Source organism: Lactuca virosa, chromosome 5, assembly GCF_052849685.1.
Source record: "Lactuca virosa cultivar CGN04683 chromosome 5, Lactuca_virosa_CGN04683_v6, whole genome shotgun sequence".
NCBI lineage: Eukaryota > Viridiplantae > Streptophyta > Magnoliopsida > Asterales > Asteraceae > Lactuca > Lactuca virosa.
In genome coordinates this window covers 295,162,151-295,184,540 of record NC_136430.1, presented here as the reverse complement: position 1 = coordinate 295,184,540, position 22,390 = coordinate 295,162,151, and positions in this window count along the sequence as shown.

Sequence of the window (22,390 nt, the reverse complement as noted above, 5' to 3'; positions counted from 1 at the left end):
CTTTTGAAGACCTTGAAGTTTCCTAATAAGTCCTTTAGCAAATGACTTAATACTTGTGATGGCTCATAATAAATATTATTAGAAAATAGTTTTGTTTATATACTTATAATGCATGTTTGTGATGTTTATTTCTTGGTTGCTATAAAATGTTGTATGTATGTAAATGTGTTTGCCATGTTAAAAACTTTTTGACAAAAAAAAAGTAAGTTGGGGTTTAGAAGTTTAAATAAAATTTTCCAACATGAAATTTCAAAAATTGAGTGTGTTTTTTTTGGGTTAAAAAAAGTTTTATTTTTAGAACTCTTAACTAGCCAAAAATTTAAATATTTATAAAAGTTTAAATTTTTTTCCAACTTAATCTAAAATCCAAAACTCAATAATAAAAGAAAGTTTTAGTAAAAAGTTAAAAACCAGTTCCAATCGTTATAACATCGAATTAAAATTGAATATTAATTTTAACCGGTAAAACTGGATATGAAATAAATTCAACTTTATGCATGAAATATTCATGAAACATGTTATAATATGCTAGAAAAAATAAAACATTTATAAAAGCCATTTTTTCCAAAACTTCAAATCTATGCAATCCACTTAAAAACCACATAGGATTTTTTTTATGCAATTCTTGTAGATTTTGGGTCAACTTATTTATTTAAATTATCAAAAAAAGCCAAGGAGTTTTGTATTTACTTATGGAATAAAAGTCACCTAACCATTTATGAAATATAATTCACAGGGTTTTTAAATGGATGATTTGATCGAGTTCTTATGTGATAACTGTCACCTAAGCATAAGAGTCTTGAGGCATAGATGAGATGAACATGCCATTAAAACAAAGAAATGTTTTTTGGATCCCATTAATCTATGAATTACATAAGAGTTGTAATTGCTTATCGCAACCTATCGATCAACAAAATCATTTGTGTTGTGGGTCGCCGCCTCAAGTTATTTTAGGTGACGTGGATCTGTACTTTTTCAAATTTAACTTAAAGGGTAATTAATTTTAAAAGAAACTATATGAAAGATATTAAAATGAATCTTATTATTTTTATAGATGACTACCCCAACTATAACCACCTCATCACTCACCATTCGATCAATCCTCGAAAAAGAAAAACTAACCGGAGCCAACTTTCTTGATTGGTTTGGACAACTTAGGATTGTCCTCAAACTTAAAAAAAAAGGACTATGTTCTTGATGAACCTATTCCTTAAGAGCTTCCTCAAAATTCCACCAAGGCATTGAAAGATGCTAGGGCGAAACATGGTAATGATTCGACTGAAGTAGCTTGCATCATGCTTGCAACAATGACTCCCGAGCTTTAGAAAACTTTTGAGTTCCATGAAGCATTTGACATGATTGAGCAACTTAGAATCATGTTTCAAGTTCATGTTAATCAAGAGACGTTTGAGGCCTTGAATGCTTTCATTGGTTGCAAAATGACGAGGGATCTTTTGTGAGTGCACATGTAGTTAAAATGAAAGCTTACACTGAGCAGCTTGCCCACCTCGGATTCCCTTTTGAGGATTAGCTAGCAACCAATGTGATCCTAGCCTCATTGCCTAAGTCATTTAACCAATTTATGTTGAAGTTCACTATGAATGACTGGGAGATGAGAATTAATGAGCTTCATTCGATGCTCAAGAATGTCGAGGAAAACAACAAGAAATATGGAAATCAAGTGTTGATGATCCAAGAAGAAAACAAGTAATGCTACCGGTAAGGGGAAATGCAAAGTTACCAAGAAAGGAAAGGGAAAATGAATGGTCAAGGGAAGCCTCCTGCTACCAACCCAACTCCTAAGCCCAAACCTGCTGCTGACTCTGATTGCTTTCACTACAATGAAAAGGGACACTGGAAACGAAACTATCCTAAGTACCTGAAGTAAGTTAAGAAAAACAAGGCCAACCAGGTTGGCGCCTCAGGTATATATGTGATTGAATTATATGCATTCCTTACTAATTCTTGGGCATTCGATATTGGAAGTAGTACTAACATCTGCAATGATTTGCATGGACTAAAGAATGTTACGAAACTCAGAGATGGCGATTTGGAATTCCATATGGGCAATGGCACTCAAGTAGCTGTCAAACTCATAGGACAATATCATATTTTGCTTCCAAATGGTTTTAATATTATTTTGAAGAATTGTTGTTAAGTACATAGTATAACTAGGAATCGTAACTCTACTTCTCGTTTATATGAACAAGCTTTTCGTTATAAGTTTGACTTTTATTCTGGAAACATATATGTGTCTAAAGATAATGTGTTATATTTTGAGACTTATCCTAATAATGTAATATATGAAATCGATTTCAATGGTTCATATCGAAAGGAAAACTTAATGTACAACTTAACAAATAAGAAAAAAAAGTTGGACTTAAATAAAATTTATTCATGGCATTGTCGCCTTGGGCACATAAACAAAAATCGCATTGCTAAGCTTCAAAAGGATGGAACCATAGAATCAATAGGTTCAGAGTCTTTTGATGTATGCGAATCATTTCTATGCGACAATATGATCAAAGCTCCTTTAATCGATGTTGGTGAAAGATCTTCGGATCTATTCACACACATACCTACTGATGTATGTGGAGCTTTTAGGATAATAACTAGAAACAGTGAAAGATACTTCATTACATTTACTGATGACTTTAGTAGATTTGGATATGTGTATCTCATGAAACACAAACAAAAAGCCTTTGACATCTTCAAGGTATTCCAAAATGAAGTATAGAATCAACTTGGAAAAAAGATTAAAACCATATAATTAGATCGTGTTGGTGAATATCTAAGCTATGAGTTTGATGAACATCTTAAGAATTATGACTTAGTGTCACAACTCACTGCACTGGGAACACAACAACATAATGGTGTTTCAGAACGGAGAAATTGTACTATCTTGATATGGTATGAACGATGGTGAGTCATACGTCCCTTCCTCATATCTTTTGGGGTTATGCCCTCGATACCGCAACTCAAATTGTAAAAACGGTCTTAACTAAAAAAGTTAGTAAGACTCCCTACAAGTTATGACATGGAAAGGTTCCATCAATGTCTTTCTTAAAGATTTGGGGATGTGAAGCATATGTTAAAAGAGATACTTCTAACAAGCTTGACCTAGATCTTAAAAGTGTATCTTTGTAGGATACCAAAAAGAAACCATGGGCTATTACTTCTTTCATAAAGAAGAGAACCGAGTGTTCATATCCTGGAAAACAGTGTTTATTGAACCTAATTTTATCTTGCATAAAACAAGTGGGAGCCCCATTGACCTCGAATAAATTTGGAAACACAACCTTTAGTCAAGAATGATAATCAACAAAGAATTGTTGAACCCGAAATTATCGTTCAGATGTTGGAAACATACCAACTGTACGACGCTCAAGTAGAACTATCAGGAAACTAACATATTTGGATTTGTTATTCCCAAAAAGGAAGTCTTCTTGATGGATCAATGTGAGCCCATCAATTTCAAGGAAGCTACTGCAGATATAGAATCTGAAAAATGGTTTGAAGCCATAAGAGTTGAAATCCAGTCCATGAATGAGAATCAAGTATGGGACTTAGTTGACTTACCTCCTAATAGTAAGGCTGTTGGAAGCAAGTGGATCTTCAAGAAGAAGATCAACATGGACAAAAATATACAAACATTCAAGGAAAGACTTTTCGTGAAAGGATATACTCAAATGAAAGGTGTTGACTATGAAGATTCCTTTTCAGCAGCTTTTAAGATTAAATCTACTAGGATTATCATTACCATATCCAGATATCCTAAAGAAGGTGTGTAAACCAAAAAAGTTTATTTATGGATTAAAACAATCATCTAGGGCCCGATATCATCGTTTTGATGAGAACATCAAAAAGTTTTGGTTTCTCAGAAAGTACCGATGAACCATGTGTATACATCAAAGCAAGTGGGAACCAAATGATTTTTCTAATTCTATATGTCGATGACATATTACTAATCGGGAAAGATATTCCAACATTGACCGAGACTAAGACTTATATTAGTAAGTCTTTTCAAATAAAAGATCTACGGGATGTTGTATATATACTCGATATTAGGATCAATAGAGATAGATCCCAAAGACTTATTGGTTTGAGTCAGAGCACATACATTGACAAAGTCTTAAAACGCTTTTTAATGGATAAGTTAAAATGAGGAACTGTACCAATACTGTCTGGAACCATTCTTTATAAGGCAGATTTTCCTAGTAATGTCCATGAGATTAAAAGAATGAGTCACATACCATATGCTTCAGTAGTAGGTTCAATTATTTATGCTATGACATGTATAAAGCCGGATGTAGCTTATGTTATTAGTCTAACTAGTAGATATCAAGCTAATCCTTGCGAAAAACTTTGGATGGTTGTAAAGAACATACTTAAGTATGTAAGAAGGACTATGGATATGTTTCTAGTCTTTGGAGGAGTTGAGGAAGAGCTTGATGTATGCTGTTACAGTGATGTTATCTTCAACACTGATCGAGATAACTCACGATCGTACTTAGGATACGTGTTCACACTTGATAGAGGAGCTATTTCCTGGAAAAGTTCAAAGCAAGAAGTGTTCGTACTTTCTACAATAGAACCTAAGTGTATAGTTGTGTATGAGGCAACTCAAGAAGTTGATTGGATGAAGAAATTCATTGGTGATCTGAATCTTGTTCCAAGCATCAAAAATTCCATTGAGATGCTTTGTGACAACACTGGTGCTATCATTATCGCAAGAGACCTGATGGTTACCAAAAATACTAGACACATTCAACGGAAATTTAATTTCATTCGTCAAGAACTAGAATTAGGAAATATACACATTGTGAAGGTTCATACGGATGATACTCTAGTAGATCCATTCACAAAGCCTCTTTCCCAAAACAAGTTTGAGATCCATGCAAAATGAATCGGTCTTCGATTAGCTAGTGATTAGATTTAAATTTGTACTTTACTAATATCTGGATATTCTAAACTATGTAGTAATGATATGTAATATCTTTTGATATATGAGATATCTCTTTTTTGTTAAATATTATTACGTTCTATGTTAACATGTTATTTAATCCTTTAATAATGTCATTATTCAAAATTGTCCATAGTCAGTCACTATTGTGGGAGCAACTGTGAATTAAGACTAACATGAATCAGATTGGTTTATTTCAAGTGGTGAAATAGCAAAGTGTTGCATCCAAATTCATATGTACTTGTTAGATAACAACTATTGGATATGACCCACGTCAAGAGTTACTTCATGGATCGTTCTGATAAGTGAATCTTGAACACTAGTAAATATCTTTATGTCTTTCGGCCTAAGATATATATATATATATATTGGAGAACTCAAGTATGGAGATTGTTATAATTTGACATGATTAAATGTTGTTCGTAACCGTGCAGTCATAAAAGGTTTCGTTGGGTATAATATGAACTATATGAGAGTGTTTATGTAGTCAAGATGTGATTTTTTCCTCTTATGTGTTGATAGTTAGACATCTAAGGTGCCTTACTTAAAGTTACATGTCAAATCAGAATGATTACGTTCCATGTCTCATATCCAACATGATGTTTGTAACAAAGAGAATATTGATACACTTACCTTATACTTCAAATGCAAATTTTGAGATCCTAGAATTGGATGTTTATTGATGGTACCCCTTCGTGTGTTGTTGGGCACAGTAGCTCGTTGGTAGACGCCAACTACGCTCTGTGACAGTCGGTAACGAATCTTGTGCAAGTGGGAGATTTTTCAATCTATATGCTCAAGAATCATTATTGAGTGATATTGCTAATAACAGATAATCCTTTAGGTTCACACCTTTATCAAGTGGGTACATATTGAATATTTATTAAGTATTTGATCATTAATAAATAAACTCAAATTTTATATTTAATAAGAGAAAAATTATTGTTTTATGAAAATAATAATAAAAGGAAAGACAAACTAGTCATTATATCATATGGTATGATTAATAAGTCAGTACTAATGTTTTGGACACCTTGGTTAACCATGGACTTACTAGTTATTTGTTATTTTAGTTAAATAAACTAGCTTATCATTTTTGTCTCTTTTGGAGACCATGGAGCCATAAATTTTATAAGAGTATGGAGGTTGATTGTTAACCTCCATATATTGTCTCCCATGCTCCTAATCTAGAGTATTACATTACATTATTATATGGGCTTTAACCTTACCTTGCATGGGATATATAAGAGAGACTATTTGCATAAAAAGTGGCTCTTTTTTTATCATCCTTTTCCTTTAAAAAGCACTGGGCCATTCTCCATCTAGACACTCTCTCTTTTGAAGTTAGTCATTGTATTTTGGAGTTTCGTCTTTGTGTCTTCCTTTAGTGCTTATTTTGTTAAACACTTAAAGGCTTAAAGAACAAAGCATACAAGAGGAAACTAGCATGTATTGGTACTTTAATGTTGGTGGTGGATACTTTTAGAGAAGTTCAAGCTCCTTGTTCTTGCCATCTACTTCAACACCCCAAAATCAAGTAGGTTCAAAGGCTCTAAATGTTGTCATTCTAAAATACCCTATGGTTGGTTTTAATATCATTCTAACCTCTTTAAAAGGATCGTTGGTGGTTTTGTTTTGAAATAAACTCGAAAATTTCTAATAAAATTTAAAGCTTCCGTTGCCCGGGTTTTGTGAAAAACTCTCTTATTTTTTTTTATCAAACCCCATCAATTCCAACTCATGAACATGTTGCGTTTCTATAGTGATTCCATACCTCCTTGGGGTTCCGCGACACTACATGTCTCCTATGTCTACCCTACGCATCGTGTTTTCCAATGAAGAACTAAACCTTAATCTTCCACCTCAAGGTGCATCCAAAAAACCCCTTATGCCCTAACGGACCTCTTACTTATATGTCTAAATGTCCAAACAAGTCTATAACGCCTGTAACAACTGTTATACACAACAAACCCCTCTTCTTTGCATATTAGGATTTTCTACGATTTTTTAGTTTCTTTATGCCAATCAACACCCATTTCTGGGTCTAGGGTGATGGGGTCATTGTATGACGTTTCAAACTACAATCCCTAATGTCCATAACCTGATCATGTTTTCAAAACCAATTAGCATGCCATAAATATTGATTTTGTACACTTATGGAGATTTCCAATGACTAGAGAGCAATCATGGTTACTCAAGGACTCCAAAATGTATATAATTTACCTAGAGACAGGTGAGAAGGAATACCTACTGGTATGGAGTCAAAAACCAGGCCACAACCCCAAACTTTCTTTCTTGTTCTTTACTTTTTCCGTTTAGGGTCTCTATGGATATACAATCTCTCTCATTGTCCCTTTAAGGCTTTTCTCTCTCTCTCTCTCATTCTCTCTCTCTCTCTTGAAGCTCCAAAACATGTCTTTACTTATGAAGTATGAAATAGTGTACAAAGATTTCAAAAATCTATACCGAAAACTAGTTGTTTATCTCTTTTTGTGGCATGCAATTTCTGATCCTGAATTCACCAACTATCCTCTCCTTTCCCTTGCCTCTCTCGGGTTCTACTGTTTCAAAAGGAACCTAGGGATTCATATACTCCTGAAACATAAGGGCAAAAGACTTAGATTCCCTTTCTTGGGTCTAAAGCTCGTTTTCTTGCAAATGGACCCTCTTTTAACAACTTTGGTCCCTAAGGTTTGGTATAAGACATATCAGTCTTCAACTCTAGAGCTTAAACCTTAATAGTATTTCGTAATGTTCTATTTTATTCTCGTATAATGAGTTAATGCTTATAATACTACTTGTATATATATTTCATATTTATTTTATATATTAAAATGACATAATTAAATAATGACTACATTAATAAAAAGAACGAGGGTGTTTTAGTGAAGCAGACATACATTTTACGTATCATAGATAATAATATGAACTTAATGAATATGAAAAAAAAAAGTTCTACTGCGATGACGATACTGTAGGGAGGTCATGTAGAAAAATAGCTCGATGCTACAATAATAAAAACTTCACACCTCCCGTTCTTCATACTTTCTCAATAGAATAATTATCCTATGTTTTCGTGCAGTAAATGACTTGTTAATTTCTCCTTTTAACATACAGTACTAACTTGAACGACTAGTCATTAAATGAACTGATGAGATGGATATGTTGGTATATAGTACTACATTTACCGTAAAACTTAATATCTATCTCATCAACTCATTTAATGACCAGACGTTTATTTCAACAATAAAACCGGTAAAATATGTGTTACTCGGAAAGAAAAAAGCGGGAAATGAGCTGATAAAATATATATAGACAATTTTAAATTTCTAATAAACTGTAAAAATGATGAAGATATTGCTAGTTTATGCAATTATTGTACTATTCGTCAGATGAATTTCATATTTCAAAAAATACACAATGTAGGCGGATATCAAGTTATCTGTAGCATTATATAACCCAACATATTCATATCATCCACTCATTTAATGGCTAAGCATCTAGGTCGATAATGAAACTGGTAAAATGTGTTATAGGGAGAAAATGGATAAATCATCACTTTTATCGATAATTCATGTTTTTTCATAAAAAAAAATTAGTTTGGAACTTATTTGTAAATTAAGGTAAAATAATGATGTGACATCCCCTAATTTCTCGGTCAGAAAATACCGATTTAATTTATGCTTTTTAAAATAAAATCAGAGAAATCTTTTCAAAAGATATTGTGGAATAGGTCCCCAATATAAAACATGATAATGTTTATCAAAACCCTTCTTTAAGAATGTATATATTTCCCATATATATATATATATATATATATATATATATATATATATATATATATATATATATATATATATATATATATATATATCAAAACCTCGGGATGTCATGTTCCGATACAGATTAAAAGCATAAACAAGACATTATAAGTCTTTCAACAGTTATTTACAACTACTGGCCTATAATCCAAAAATCTCTCATCGTCCTCCGACTATGCTCGGGGTCCACTACCTGTAATCATAAAAAGCTGAGTGGGTCAGGCTTGGGAACCTGGTGAGCATATAGGGTTTTCAACCCACAATAATAATAACTTATTAAGTTCACCAATCAACAATAACCCTGATTACCCATTCCCGTTGTCCTCACTTTACGTCCCTAAACACCTAACACAAGGGACTTATCCTAAGGAATATCATCGGGTTGGACACTACTGCTAAGGGGACTCCTCAGCCATACATGTCCTAAAGGCAACCATGAGGGGGATTGGAGTACACCAATGAACATTTAGTTCATCAACACCTACAAGTTGCGAACTTGCTAGTGTACCACTGGACTGTCTAGAAAGGTCTGTGATCGTCATCTATACTCCGCTAGACGACTACGACAACACCAACAACAACACCGACAGCGAGGCCTCTCATCATTTTAACACCCACCGACTATTTTGTCTACCCATGTTCTACCCAACATATTTGTAGATAAAATACATATACAGTTTAAATCTTGTATAAAACATCAATTCAACAGTCACCTCAAATAAACAATTAACATATTTACACATAACACGTATTTTATAGTAAATACTTCATATCTATGTGTAAATTGAAAGTAACTACACACTCACATGATTCGATGATAATCGGGCAGCAACTCGTTTCCTAAAACGTTCGTTTCTAATAAAACCGGGAGTTTTATTGAGAAACCGGGCTCTGCAAAGGTCGGGCTTCGAAACCGAAAACATAAATTTTCCGGGCTTCACGGGCACTTCGTGGCGTATTCCGGGGGTTATAATCGATACCGGGGCTTCGGGGAATGTTAAGATGAAGAAAATATGAAGAAAGGGGTGAAAGATGGTGAAATCCCAAAAGTACCCGAGAAGGCTTGCAGGACCCTTCTATTTATAGGGGTCCGAAGTCGGTTCTGGTGGTGGGGTCCACAGGCGAGGGTGCGCAGGTGGCTGCACGTGCGAAGGCCTCGCTGTCCTCTCCTGATTGGACCGAGGTCTAGTCTGAAGTAGGGGGGAATCTGTGGCATGCTGCGAGGGTTCGGTCTCGTGCAAGAGAGTATGTGTCGCATCGCTATTGGACCACTTCGGATCAGATCAGGTGCTCGGATGACTCAGCAGCTCGGACACGTGGCTCGCCTGACTCACCCATTTCGGACACATGGCACGTTCTAAGCGAGGGTGACGTGGCAAATCGTGACTATGCGAATTTTCTCGGTTTTTGTGCAAAAACTTCTAAAATCCATAACTTTCGCATACGAGCTCCGTTTTTGACGTCTTTATATGCACGCTTAGGTAAAATTACGCTCTACAACTTCCGTTTAGACTTCGTCGGCTAATTTTGAGTTTAATTTTTATATTATTATTTTTAACAGACCGGGACAGGAAATCCGTTAAAAATTCATAACTTCTTCATCCGACGTCCGTTTTCGTCAGACTTTTTACCGTTGTGCTACTATTTACGAGACCTTCGATTCTCGTTTAGGTCGTGTCGGCTAAAAATCACTCGATCTAAAATTCGAGTTTTTAGCTGTCTACTGCTAAGCTGAAACTTCGAAAAATCATAACTTCCTCATACGAAGTCAGATTTGGGTGTTCTTTATATACCTACTCTCGGTTTAACGAACACTACGAGTTTCGTTTAGATCACTAAGGCTAAAAAGTAGTTTATCAAAAACTCACTTTTTACGACATTCAGCACCGAGCCGGTTTTGTCGTGAAACTTCGACAGGTCATAACTTCTTCGTTATAACTCAGATTTCGGTATTCTTTATATATCTGTAATCCTTGTCACGACCACTACAAATTTCTTAATAGATATCGGATTTATCTAAAATTTATTTTCGACGCTCATTTTTATTCTTAATTAATTAACTCCTAGTAAATAAGCATAAAACACATAAAACACATAGAATTCACATAATTCCTTTTTCATTTCTTCAAAATGAGTTACAAATGTTAACCTAGACTATCACCTAAATATTAATGTCTAGGCTAGAAACACGAGTGTTACAAATGAGACTGTAATGTATCTAGATCCGCAATGAAACCGGTAAACCAGAAAAAATGACAAATCGTAACTTTTACCGGTAATTTATGTTTTTTCGTAAATAAATTTAGTTTTGAGAATCATTCGTAAATTAGAGTAAAATAATTGTGACTTTAATGAAGATCCCCTGTATTCGTTTGAATGAATCGGTTTGATCCGATCCAAACAAATGAATTCAAATTGATTTTGCTTTTCAAAACATGAATCAAAATAGTCTTAAACTAAATTAAAATCTGATCTTAACCAACCAAACTGTAATTCGGTTTGATCAGTTTTTGCTATTCGGATTTCAAGATTCAATTTTTTTTATAAAAAATATATAATTTTAATTTTAACAAACTAGATTTTTAAAGTTTAAATCCAAAAAAATATTCATGTGATGTCATCTTATTGAGCTGTGAAATTTTGCTAGCCTTTCAACACTTGAAACGCATACAAAGGTTATTGTGTTTTTCAGAGGTCCGTTAGGGAGTTGCGGTGTGTATGCTAAGCTGTCACATCATTTTTTACATTACATGTAAGCTAGCGTAGCATGGTGCTAGGAAGTGGTCGTGTGCCTTAGCAAGCCTTTGGAAAAAAAAAAACTAAACAAAATCAACCAATCACAAAAAGCTAGACACTCACTCTCCTCTCTCCTCTTGCTAAGCAGCCGGCGAGTGAACCTTGGCGTATCCCCTGGAGGTGATGCGCATGCAACTCCCTGCAGTCTAAAGATGTAAAGGGTGTTATTATCATTTTCCTTCTGTAATTTTGTAGATTTAGATAATATTGAAGTAGGTATTAAATGGTCCAGCATGGCCATAATCTTATAAAACATGAACAAAGGTTATATCATCTGATTTGAGTCGTTAACTGCTTACCACTAAATTTCTATGGCCTGGTTGCTTATGTAAACCTAACCCTGAAATCACTGCATCTCAACATGCCAAAATTTCATTCGTTATTACCAATATTTTTCAGATATTATGGAATACATGCATATCAACAAGACTACCATCTCCGGGTTAGGGCAGGGCCGGCCCAATACATGGGCGACTTGGGCTGTGGCCCAGGGCAAAAAAAGAAAGGGGCACCAGTTTAGCCCAGAATGTTAGTATTATCAGTATTATATAGCCCAAAATAAGTTCAACATCTCACGATTTGGCCCAAAACCGTAATTGCTGGATACCCTCCTGTTTCTATCGATATATCTTTACGCTCTAAACTTACGATTAAGTATCTCACTAGACACCACTCATCAGTGATCCCCTCGCGTAATTTGATTTCTAATTTTTCTAATTTCAGTAATTTGGATACCGAATTGGTGGTGGATTCTAATTGCCGATTACTGTGACTGCCTTCTGAAGAGACAGAAGGGTGAAGACTGAAGAGTGAAGACCGAGTTCCGAGCTTCTGATTCATTTGATAATATTTGGAGACGAGAGTTCTGAATTGTTCACTCTGGTACTTAAATAGACTTTCGTTTGTTACCATTCATGCATAAGTTATCTTGTGTTGTTATCGTCTTGTTACGTTGTAGTATGTGAGTGTAATCCTCCATAAAAATTTGGAAAATAGCACATGCATGAAGCATGAGCCTGGGTTTATTAAGTAATATTTATAAGTCTCAAAGTTTAACTCAAATGAAGTTTCTTGGGATTTAGCTGAAGCCATTTGATATTTACTTTTTGAGTTCCATTTGATATAGATACTTTTAATGAGTTTTTTAATATTTACATTCAAATTCTATTTGTTAGTTTTTAATGAGTTTTTCATTAACCATCTAAAACTATTTGATATAGGCAAAAGGATTTGTTAAACCTACCGCTTGGTATGTAGAGTGAAACTAATATAGATATAGAATATGGTTTCTTACAAATAACAAACTATTATATTACCTTTAAAATAGAATACCCTTTTTACTGTTGAACCAAATCAAATGATTTTATTTTGATGTCTTGATTTTGCCCCTTGAGTTATGTTATGATGTTCTTGTTCTGCCCCCTTTAACCTTGTCATGATAACTTGTATAACCCCTTCAACCTGTGTCCTTGCTTTTTTTATTTTAACAAGATATATAGATATCTCTTCGTAGACATCCCCTAGCTAATCATAACCCAATGGTCAATGCTACTCATCATCTACCACCAATCTAGAATCACCTAGTTACTCACTGTGAGCATAAAATTAATCAAAGGGATACGAACAAACACTTGATAACCAATCCATAAACTTGCTTCCCCTTCACGAATGCATAAGTTTATTCAGTGACTAGTATTAGAATTGGATTCAGATAAAAGTCTGAAGTTGTAAGCATCATTTGCGAAACTGTATATGCACATCAACACATGATCTGACTAGGTGGTGTTGCAACAGTATTGCATAATGAAACGACATAGAAAAGTTTCCAAAAGTGTTAAATAATGGAGAATCTTGCTTCGATTAAACTGGCCATTTTTGTATATGATATATGTCAATGCATTTATTCGATTTCTACAAAGTTATCCCATCTACAGAGAAGATTTATCCAAGAGAAGGCAACAACACTTTTATTATTATACTTTCAACAACACTAATTAAAATGTACAATTAATATATCTTCATAGATACTACAACCTTTCCAAGAGACGGTTATGGAGGGAAACGGAACATAACTGCCAACTGCATCAGACAACCCTTTGAGACTTGTTTTTTACAAAAACATAATAGTTGGAAAAAGAATTTACTAGATAGGGGTAGTTTAAAACATATTTGCCAAGTAAATGTAGTTGAAAATAAATAATAATAAACCCTAGTTTTTTATTCGTTAACTTCACGCGATTAATATTCACCCGTTTTCTCATGTGTCCGTCGCCCGTAACCACCAGAGACAACAAGTCACCCTGCCCTCAGCGTAATTGCCTACAACCTCTTTTCCATTGCCGGGATTTTTATAATTGCGTTGTTCATGAAGTTGTTTGTAAGTAAATTTTTTTTGGTTTTTTTGTTTAAGTTGTCTTGCGTCAATGAGTTTTGGTTGGAAAGATTGTGTATTGTTTTTTTTAGTCAACAATTATTAGAATAGAAATTAGTTTGATTATGATCCACCGTTACCGATGCAACTTCTTTCCTCACTTTCAATTCCATTATATGTTTGTATATTAATTTAATCTTATGCTAACCTACAACGATTTTTTTGTATACGTTTATAGGTTTTATAACCAATTGAATATGTTTTATATTAATGTTTTATTTTATATTAAATTCTGCTTTGTATTAATGTGTTATATTATATGAATTTTGTTTATGTTTTGTTGTTTATAGATTCTCATCAATATGCCATCAAAATTTATTACATTGTTGTGTTATCGTGTGATGGTAAAATTTGTGATGGGGAAGAATGTATAACCTACAACAAGCCTCCAAATAAAACTATCAATGTTCAATATGGAACACAATTCAATGACCTAATCAACTAAATTAATATCGCGACATCGATTGATAGGCAACAATGACATATCGGCCTGCTGATGTGTAATTGTGGTTGATCGAGTAGAATATATTAGAGTTTTTTTTAGTGATGTTTGATTATATAAGATTGAAAAAATTGCAAAAATGGTCCCTGTGGTATGCATTTTTTTGGGGTTTTAGTCCAAACCCCGACTTTTTTGGATTAGTGGTCATTTTGAGCTAGTTTCGTTGCGTTTTTGGTCCCTCTAAATAGTGAAATGACTGTAATACCCTTGGGGTATTTATTTTCCATTTTTATTTCATTTCTTTTTAAATCTAATATTAATTTATTTATTTTAATAATTAAAAAAAATAAAAAGGGACCCACATTCTCTCTCTCTCTCTCTCTCTCTCTCTCTCTCTCTCTCTCTCGTTTAGTGTTTCACTTGCAGAACCCACAGACAAACAAAAAAAATATTAGTCATCTTCATCAGGCTCTTCCTAAGTCATAACACACACATACTGATGAACATACACATGTTTCGATTCTGAAACCTAATAAGGTAGCTTGTTTCGATTCTTTCCTTTGCATAAATTGAACGTTTTTTGTTTCATTTCAAAAAGGATATTTGAAGGTAGCATCTTCTTCTCCCTCTTTCAGCTTCACTTTTTTCAGAATCCAAATGGGGTTTTCTTCGATGCATATGGTGTACAAAACCGATGGAATCCCCAAATCTCAAGGAACAAAACCCGATGTGGGTGTCTCTTCCCCCATTTCATTTTCAGGAACTCCATTTACAATCCTGAATAAAGAAAAAAAATACAGAGCATACATGAAAAACACACACCATCGCCTCTATCGTCGTAGGTCCAGTGCGATTTTCAAAAGCTGTGCGATTTCCGGCTTGATTCCATAAAGAAGAAGGATGCAACGATGCTTCAACCCTAAGTATGTACGATTTTGGTGAGAGGGAAACAAGCCATCAAACCCTTACACAAGCAGATGCTTCATATTACATAAAAATCAGAAATCACCAAAATCCTGATTCTAGTTCATTTAATCAGGAGATCGAAAGAGAAAAGTGAGAAGGATACCACGAATGGATTAAAGGAGGTTTCAGACTTTGCATTTGCAGGCACTGTGTATCGATACTCTTAAAACCGATGTATACAGATAAAGAAAAATACAAAAATGAAGGTCTTCAAGCATGCAATGATGATGGTGACGATGACGATATGTTACCTTGTGTTTGAAGGATTTTTATAGTTCTTCTGCTTGTGTTTGCGTATGAGAGAGAGAGAGAGAGAGAGAGAGAGAGAGAATGTGGGTCCCTTTTTATTTTTTTAATTATTAAATTAAATAAATTAATATTAGATTTAAAAAGAAATGAAAGAAAAATGGAAAATAAATATCTCAAGGGTATTATAGTCATTTCACTATTCAGAGGGACCAAAAACGCAACGAAACTAGCTCAAAATGACCACTAATCCAAAAAAGTCGGGGTTTGGACTAAAACCCCAAAAAAATGCATACAACAGGGACCATTTTTGCAATCTTGTCTATAAGATTTAAGCAAGTTATATATGTATTTATGACCTTTGATGATTGTTTTTATTTTTGTTACTTTTGTGATTATGATTTTATTAATAAAAGTTAGAAAAAAGAATTAGATGTTGTTTTGTCAAGAATTAAACAACCGTTAATATAATATGAGTAAGAAAAAATAACATCTGCACTATTTATTACTTGACTAGGCGTAACCCCGCGTGCTGCGCAAGAATACATTTAAGTAGTTAAAATAATTATGGGAAAAAATAGAAATATGTTGAAATTTACGTTTTTAGTCATGTTTTGGGCATTAACGGAATTATCAAATAACATAAAAATCTATCAACTAATCTTTTGACACTATCTAGTATAGTACATACCTTATAAACTTTACTTTTACTTTTATAATATCCAATATATATTATAAGTTTTTGTATAACATTAATATAATCTACTTTTCTTATGTCCGATAATATGTTTTTGGATAAAATAAGAAATAAGTTGTTTTGAATGAGCTATTAATAAACAATATTAAACTAATAAACTTAGTATTACACTATTTATATTACACCAAAAATCCAATGTTTGATACATGAACTTTCAAATATTAAACACTGAAATTAAGAATGAAGTCATACAAAATATATCATTACACATAAATGTTATGAAGAGTTTTAAAATAAGTCGATTAGTAAATATGATATTATATTTTAATTACAGATTTTGCAAGGCGTACGTTTGACTTTATGTTGGTGCGCCGAGAATCCTCTTCCTTAATTTGTACCTAAAAAATTAAGGTGAATAGGAATATAAAATAGATATTACTAAGCATTAATATAAATAGGGTATGTGGATCTCCTACCACCGGTTAAAGACAACATACCTCTCTAGTGATATTGATTCCTATGTGAAATTGAAATAGTCATTCTATGTACACATTGTTTTCTAATTACATTAAGAAATATGAGTAACCAAACATAAAAATGTTATCTTTATGTAAGAAAAATATTTTAGTTAACTAACAAATTAAATAATATAAGCTTAAGAGTTAGGAGTTTCAAAACATTAATATTTTTATTAATCAATCAATTAAGTAACACATGTTGAAATTTTTACAATCATTATTAAAAAGCATTTGAAATATTATATTTTAAATGAATTTTGGTTGAAGTCTTTTGACCTCTATTATAATATATATATATATATATATATATATATATATATATATATATAGAGAGAGAGAGAGAGAGAGAGAGAGAGGAGGGAGGGAGGGAGAGAGAGAAAAAGTGAGAGATGGAAAGTATAACATATGTATGAGTTTTAATTAATTATCTTTTTGAAACGGTACAATTACAAAACAAAAAAAACATATTTAAAATATTTAATTAAATATTTTCGACATCACCCTATATAACATATGATCAATATATTAACGATTAAACCACAATATACAACGACTGTATTACAATAATCCAAAAACGAAGAAAATATAAAATGAATTAGTATAACAAACTTATAAATTAAAAGCTCTAATATAATAGCATATCTCCAAAAGTGGTCATAAGACCTCAACCCAACACAAAATCTTTAAGTTTGTTTTCTTTCTGAAATTTGTATATGAATTGTATGCATGTCTTCTCAAAAGATTGACATTTTATAGTAAACTTTTCACTTAATTCTAATTAAACATAATATAAGTTATAAAACTTTTGAGTGTTAAATCATAATTAAGAAAACTTTTGAGTTGTATTTGTTAAAAAATGGGGTTTCAAATGAATGTTGTTTGAGAAAGTTAAAAAATAGGGTTTCAAATTAATGAGATTTAAGAAAAAAATGCTAGCTTTATAAGTATGTATGATGATAATTTAGCTTAAAATTGTTTTGAACAAATTTAAGTGATTTTATTAATCACTTTAAGTGATTTATTAATCACTCGAGCAAATATGCTCTTAGTTAAGAACTATTTAAAAAAAAAACTTCCATGCAGTGAAGATATGATCATTTCTTTTAATTTTAATTTTATATTATAAATTCATACTATAAAAGTTATGGCGGATAGCTATTATCTATAGCTCATTTTTTATTGTAAAAATAGTTTAAATTGTACCTAAAAATAATGAAATATAAAAAGTTGTGTGAGATTTATTTATGTATATTTCATTTAATTTAAATTGGTAAGTAGTGGTAAATACCAAAATACCATATTTTGGTAATTATGTTTGGAACTACCATACATTTGTAAATATATTTAAAAATACTATGCCTTAGTACAAAACTCTATATTTTCTTAATCATACTATATTAACGGTTGTTTAATTCTTGACAAAACAACATTTAATTCTTTTTTCTAACTTTTATGAATAAAAGCATAATCACAAAAGTAACAAAAATAAAAATAGTCATCAAAGGTCATAAATACAAATATAACTTGCTTAAATCTTATATAATCAAACATCACAAAAAAAAATTATAATAAATTCTACTCGATCAACCACAATTACACATCAGCAGGCCGATATGTCATTGTTGCCTATCAATCAATGTCGTGATATGCATTTAGTTGATTAGGTCATTGAATTGTGTTCCATATTGAACATTGATTGCTTTATTTGGAGGCTTGTTGTAGGTTATACCTTCTTCTCCATCACAAAATTTACCATCACAATAACACAAAAATGTAATAAATTTTGATGGCATATTGTTGACAATCTATAAACAACAATACATAAACAAAATTCATATAATATAACACATTAATACAAAGCAGAATTTAATATAAAATAAAACATTAATATAAAACATATTCAATTGGTTATAAAACCTATAAACATATTAAAATAAATCATTGTAGGTTAGCATAAGATTAAATTAATATACAAACATATAATGAAATTGAAAGTGAGGAAAGAAGTTGCATCGGTAATGGTGAATCATAATCAAACTAATTTCTATACTAATAATTGTTGACTAAAAAAACCAATACACAATCTTTCCAACCAAAACTCATTGACGCAAGACAACTTAAACAAAGAAACCAAAAAAATTTACTTACAGACGACTTCATGAACAACCCAATTATAAAAATCCCGGCAATGGAAAAGAAGTTGTAGGCAATTACGATGAGGGCAGGGTGACTCGTTGTCTCTGGTAGTTACGGACGACAGACACATGAGAAAACGGGTGAATATTAATCGCGTGAAGTTAACCAATAAAAAACTAGGGTTTATTATTATTTATTTTCAACTACATTTACTTGGCAAATAAGTTTTAAACTACCCCTATCTAGTAAATTCTTTTTCCAACTATTATGTTTTTTTAAAAAACTCTAAAAAAATAACATCTGCACTATTTATTACTTGATAATTTAGGTTAAAATTGTTTTGAACAACTTTAAGTATTAATCACTTTAAGTGATTTTATTAATCACTCGAGCAAATATGCACTTAGTTAAGAACTATTAAAAAAAAATCTTCGATATAGTAAAGATATGATCATTTCTTTTAATTTTAATTTTATATTATATAGTAAATTACACGAATGGTCCTTATGGTTTGGGGTAATTTGCGCGCTTGGTCCCTAACTTAATTTTTTAACTCGGAATGTCTCTACTATTTGTTTTTGTTACGTGCTTGGTCCCTACTGTTTGTTTTTGTTACACGTTTGGTCTCTATCTTACCTAAAAATACTATTATTTAAATAGGAAAACAATGGTGGGGTAGGTAAGGTAAGGTGAGGGGGTGTGTTTATTTAAATAAATCAAAAAATCAAGGGCAAAAATAGTCTTTTTTAGGCAAAACAGGGACCAAGCGCGTAACAAAAACAAACAATAGGGACCTTCCGAGTTAAAAAAATAAGTTAGAGACCAAACCCGTAAATTATCCCAAACCATAGGGACTATTCGTGTAATTTACTCTATATTATAAATTCATACTATAAAAGTTATAAAAGTTATGGCGGATAGCTATTATCTATACCTCATTTTTTATTGCAAAAATAGTTTAAATTGTATGTAAAAATAATGAAATATAAAAAGTCATGTGAGATTTATTTATGTATATTCAATTTAATTTAAATTGGTAAGTAGTGGTAAATACCAAAATACCATATTTCGGTAATTATGTTTGGAACTACCATATATTTGTAAATATTTTTAAAAAGTACTATGCCTTAATACAAAACTCTTGTTTTTATGCAATAAAATTTGTATGAATACGACAAATAATTCAATGCACACAATTTATCTCAAATATGATTATAATATAACAATGGATTTTCCAACATGTGCCCCGTATTAGAAAGTATCATATTATAAATATATCATCAAGAAAATGACAACATGCAAAATGACAAAAAAATGCATTCATTAACATTTGCATTGACGTCTAATGACAATCTTTGGCATGCAATTGGCAAGAAAATCTGTCAATATTGGCTTGAAATTACATCTACATGTCCGAATACATTTGGGAGGGGCATGAAATTTGGATCTTTCCAAACAATATGACAAAAATCAAAATATGACATGAACTTTGCCTCTTACGACATAAATATTTATAGTTTGATTTTCTTTGTATAAAATGGGCCAATACACACCTTCTAATTATACTAATTAAATCTACCTATTTGTCTACCACATGAGTAGAACCACAACCTCTTGAGGACGTCACATTTCTAACACATCTTGATATCGTTAAAATAAATGTCATTTGTTTCAGTTTGATTTTATTTAATCGAGTTATTCAGTGGAATAAAGTTTTATTTAATCTGAGTTATTTAGTGGCATAAAAGAAGAATTTCATTAAACATGAATGGATGGTCACAAATCTACCCGGAATACATTGATGTTGATACATAAACGTTACCTGATGTGTTTCTTGAATTAGTAATTAAGAAGAAAAAAAAAACCTTCAAACGGTGCCAAAATGGCTTCTGATTTCTTTACTGTTCATAATTAAAATTGAAATTGGAATCAATGTGACACTCCATCGCAATACACAACCTTTTTGTTGGTCAATGTTAGGGTGGCTTTGAATTGATGGAATGACTCGGATTTTGATGGATTTCTTCACATATATTTAATTGAATTCTATATAATTCCTTGTTTGGTACCAAAACATCAAAGAAATTTAAATCCCGATATGTCTTCAAAAACTGTTGTGTAGTGGATTTTGAAAAACCTATCTTTTTTTTAAGCGGCAATATTATTAATAAAGAAATTTTTTCCACTAGCAAGTAGCTAGCTAGGATGATTGCATACGCCATACAGTAATTCAAATACAAAGAAGAGGGGATAAGTTCCATGAGTTCCAGTCGATACTACCTCTATCTCCTTTATGTTTCACCCAAACATAGGTTAATGACTTTGTAGCAGCCACAACCCTCTCCGGATTCACTTCAATTTTTTTTAAAATGCGATCATTTCGAGCTTTCCACAAGGACCATATAGTACCAAATAATATCATAGTTAGAATGTCCTTCTTTTTAGGGCAGTTACCCCAATTGGAAGCATAATCAATGATATTCAAAACTGATTGGAATTCATTCTCCGGAAGACCACACCAATGAAGAATAGATTGTATTACTGACCTCGCCATTGTGCATGAAGCAAGGATATGATCACCAGTTTCGTCCGACATTTTACATACATCACAAATCGTCGATGCTAAATCAATTCCTCTGTTTTTGAGTGTCACCGCTAAAAGAATTAGATTTTGCTTCGCTCTCCATACAAAGCCCAGAACTTTTTTTGGAATCAAATTAAGCCATGGGAAGTTCCCGTCACATACTGGATATGAAGCCCTTTCAATTCTATCCCGAAGGGCAGCTATGCAGAACTCTCCATCTTTTACAAAGGAAGATACCTAAGTACCGTTGTTCTCTTCATAACGCATTATTTCTTCGAAAGAAATATTGATCATTTCCAACTTTTTTCTGCTTTTTACTATATTATTCCACACACTACTCCAAGGATTTTTGGCGCACAAACGATTAGACTCTCCCACCAGTTTATGAATTTCGGTGATGATCGATACCCATAATGAATGAGTTTCATTTTTTAGCCGCCACAGCCACTTGGTTAGTAGTGCCAAGTTTAAAGATCAGATTGAACCGATACCCATACCACCAACTGATTTTGGAGCTGTCAACTTATCCCAAACCACCCGGTTTATACTATTTTTACGAGTAGGCCCTCCCCAAATAAATTTCCTGCGAATAGACCCCGGATTCTATAAAAGTTGTCCATATAAATTTAAATTATAATCTTTTCATCAAATTATATTTTTTATCAACCCATCATTTAACTCTCTTATTTAGCCTTTCACCACATACGGTTTTCGAAAATAGAAACCATGAGTTACATTAGACAATAGTATAATCTTAATTATAACTTTATATCCATTATTGACGTAATGT